This window comes from Seriola dumerili, unplaced genomic scaffold (genome assembly GCF_002260705.1).
Source record: "Seriola dumerili isolate Sdu_G_001 unplaced genomic scaffold, Sdu_1.0 BDQW01000544.1, whole genome shotgun sequence".
Taxonomy (NCBI): Eukaryota; Metazoa; Chordata; class Actinopteri; order Carangiformes; family Carangidae; genus Seriola; species Seriola dumerili.
Window position 1 is genome coordinate 4187 of NW_019174799.1, and position 4186 is coordinate 8372.

Below are 4186 nucleotides of genomic sequence, written 5' to 3' on the forward strand. Positions count from 1 at the left end.
GAGACGGAGTGGTCGACCGAGGCAATTAAGACTGGAGAGAGAGAGAGAGGAGACACTCACACACTGCACGATATTAACAAGTGTGTGTGTGTGTGTGTGTGTGTGTGTGTGTGCGTGTGTGTGTGTGTTAAAATAATCAGCTTTTTTGCCACAGCAACATCAAATCCTGGTTTTTGATTGGCTCCAACTATCAGCTTCTCTTTCTCTGGAGCTTTTGACCAAGTCTTACAGGCTTCTTCAGTGGACCTGGTTTTACGCTTCATATTACAAACACAGTTTGCAGAATGTGTGAATGTGAATTTGCACCATTAATCGCCGTCAACCGAACGTTCGTATATGACGTCACAACTCAGCAAGTCGTGTGTTCAAGTGAATTTTCCCAGTTGGAAATAAATGTTCCTGATTATTCCGACACCAGAAGAACGCACGTTCAGCCTGCGCCGACTGCTCAGTTGTCTTTAAAGGGACAGTTGTGTTTTTGTGACGTGGGAGTGTGTGAGGTCGTCATATACAGTCGGTACATTACCTGCAGTAGATCATGATGAGCGTGCGCCCAGTTAGGAAACAGTCAGAGTGACGTGTCGCTGTGGGCGGAGCCACTAGAAAAACACCTGTTTTTCTTTTAACAACACCCACCGAAACAATCCAACATCTGTTTAAATGAAGCTTCATGTAGAAGATTTTCATCTTTATCTTCTCGTGAAAACAGCACAACTACTGTATCCCTACGCACAGCACGACGCCGCTTTCTGATTCACTCAGCTGACCGGCGGCGTTACACAGTCCGCCCTGCAGGAGCGCATGTGTGTAAGAATACGGTTGTTCAGGTGCATTTAAACAGATATTGGCTTGTTTTTCGTTGGACGTTTTAAAAAATCTCTAAATCATGTTTCTCTCTCGTGGCCCCGCCCACAGCAACACATCACTCTGACGCTCTGCAGGTCGGGTTTCCTTACTGGGAGCGCACTCATCATAATCTACTGCAGGTAATGATCACAATATATATGACGACCCCACACAACGTCAAGAAACCCGAACTGTCCCGTTAATCTGTCCCTGGTCCTGCACCGTCAGAGCAGCAGGTCGAACAGATACTTCAGATGTTGCTGTTGTGAGTTTCAGTCTGTGACTCTGCAGCTCAGGAATAAAACTTTACGTTAAAACACTTGTTGGTTCATCTGTTCATTTACTTTATCACTTCAGGGATGAAAGATGTACATTTCATCATTGTTCTTGTTCTCAAAGATGCATTTTTTTTATTTAGTCTCGTTTTCATTGTGAGAGAAAAGATGGTCAGTAAAAGTTTGTCTCAGTTTTAGTGGATGAGTCAAATAAAAACACTGAGAAGTCTTTTTAGTGACGTCTGTGTTCTCAGACCTCAGACACCAGTTTGTTGAGTACGTAAAGTTATTGCTGATAGAAACGAAACAAGAGTGGAGCCGTAAAACAAAATGAAGGAGGAGGGAAGAAAAGGAGCGACTCAACATCCCTCCCTCCCTCCCTCCCCCCCTCCCTCTGCAGAGGTCAGAGGTCACAGTATAGACGAGCAGTGTGCTGGATTTAATGTGAGCCTTTTTTTCTTTTTTTCTCTGCACGTTTTGTTTTGTTCCTCCACCTCACACTCCGAGACCTCGCGTGACAAAGCAAGGTCATCAGCGGGATTATTCCTGCTGAACGCCGCTGCTATTGGAACAGCAGAAGAAGAAGACGAGGAAGAAGAAGAATATAAGATGCTGGTTGGAGGGTGTGAGAGAAACAGAAGGACGAAGATTAAAATAAAAAAATCCACCTGCCATCAGTCAAACACAACGTAATAAAGTCCGAGTATTGTGTGTGTGTGTGTGTGTGTGTGTGTGTGCGTGTGTGTGCACGTTGTTTTAATGGTGCATTGTTTATGTTGTAAACTGGGTCTGACAGTCTGAGCTAATGAATCTGTCTTTGTCTCATATGTAGGTTTGCAGACTCGCTCACCAACAAAGAATGAATGTCCTGTCTGTTAAATGGTTTAATCCCCGACATCGCAGGTCGCCCACCTCCTGCTCAGACCCACATCTCTTCCTCTGTCCCGTGTCAGCTGACCAACAACCCCCCCCCCCATAAATAAAACAACAACAACTGCTGTGACACATTCACTAAGAAAACATCAACTAATCCTGGTTAAACTTTATAATCCGGCCACTGACAACAGCTAACATCAGTTTAATTGTACATTTTAATTTGAATATTTTCACCCTTCACTTCGGGACTACATTTTCTCAGCCGTTGAACTACCGTATTCCTCCGCAGAGCACCTACACTGAGTCTAACAGCTGATCTGTTGTGCGCCGTAGTTGCACCTGTGCTTCGTTAAAGTGTCAACACTTTGTTTCATGCTCGTGTCTGTGAAAAGTTTTCATCAACTTAAAAACAGTTGGTTGTTTCATGGTGTGAAAGTTTCCCGTGACTGAAGGTAGAAAGTTAAACTGACCTCAACTGAAGAGAAGCAGCGTTTAGTAAAGTATGTGTGGCTCCTGTCGCCTAGCAACCTTGACAACACGTAACTTTCTTAAACAAGAACTTGAAGTTTTTAGACTCTTGGTTTTAACAGTTGTAAAGTGTAATCCTCAGGCTCTGTTGGACCACAGAGGATCCACCTGTCAGATCCACCTGTCAGATCCACCTGTCAGGTCCTTCGTTGCCCAGGAAAAGAAGAAGCCTTGGAACTGAGACAGTTCAGTCGTGACACAATCCGTCTTCAAATTCAGCCTCTGAAGGATGCAGACTTTGATTTGCGACACAGCTGGAGTCAGATCTTGTTTTCTGTCAAAGCTCGGAGCTGGTGTGTTTGAACTGCAGAGGTTCTGAGGGTTTGTAATGGACATCAAACCAGATCAGGTGCAGGATAAAATCACTGATTTACTCTCAGGGTTTTATTAGAGCAACGTTTCGACTGTCAGAGTTTTCATAAAGCAAACATCCATCCATCCTGGGGGAATCCTGAGGCGTTCGCAGGCCAGGTGAGATATACAATCCCTCCAGCAAATTCTGGGCCTCCCCCGGTGCCTCCTCCCAGTTCGATGTGCCCGGGCGCCCAGGAGGATCCTAACCGCCTGAACCACCTCAGCTCGACTCCGAACTCGTCACCCCGAGCGTACGGAGGAAACTCATTTCAGCTGCTTGAACCTGAAATCTCATTGTTTCAGTCACAAGAGACAGAAAACAAAGATGAACAGAAACATATGACATGATACAAAATCATGCTGCTCCAATTTGCCAAAGAAAACACAGAGTTACCCATTTTTATTCAATATATTTACTCTTCTTGTTTAAACTTTTTTCTGAAATGGGCCCATTGTGCAGAAACAAGTCAGTGTTTATTCTCTGTCTTTTCACAGAGGGAATAAGGAACTGTAAAATCTGTTTTTAACACCTACTGGAGACTTTTCTACTTCGTTCACATGAATGTTTGACCTCACATTTATAAAAACCAGCCTCTCTGACTTCTGTTCATTCGAATCAGAACTTCCTGGTTCTGTGTGGACCGTGATCTGGATCCAGACCCCAGACTGTCCCCCCTTCTCTCCTCTAATCCGGGGGTTTGTGCACCTCGTCTGACACGTCTTTTCCCAGCGGGTCAGTCACCTCTGAGTGTGAGACAGAAAACACAAACCCCGCAGAGAGAAAGGAGAGAATCCTCTTCAGTTCAGAGATAAGAGCTCTTTGTTGTGTCTCGCTGACGCCTCACAGGAAGCTTTTGTGAGCGGACTCAGAGGTGATATTAACCCTCCGAGCGTCAATCCTGCTGGAGGAGCTGGGATCACTTCTAACCCCAGACTCTGTGTCACTGATCACAGGAGACCCAGCAGCACCAGGACCCTGAGTCGTTAGTTCCACCTGAGGATCTGCTGCTGCCACAGGTGGAAACTGTTAAACATTAGGAGCACCTGCGTAACGAGGACCTGCCACTCCTCAGTGCGCTGCTCTGACATGGACTCAACAGACCTCTGAGGGTCCCTGTGGGATCTGGCACCAAACGTCAGATCCTTCAAGACCACGTCCACGCCACTGTGCTTTCGTTTGAAAACGATCTCCATCCAGAAGAGCTGGTGACGCACAGAGAAGCTCCTCCGTAGACCAGACCGTCTCGTCTCGTCTCGGTTTGGTGTTTGCGGGGGCCACGCCTTCGTAAACCGCGTCCTCTGAGGGA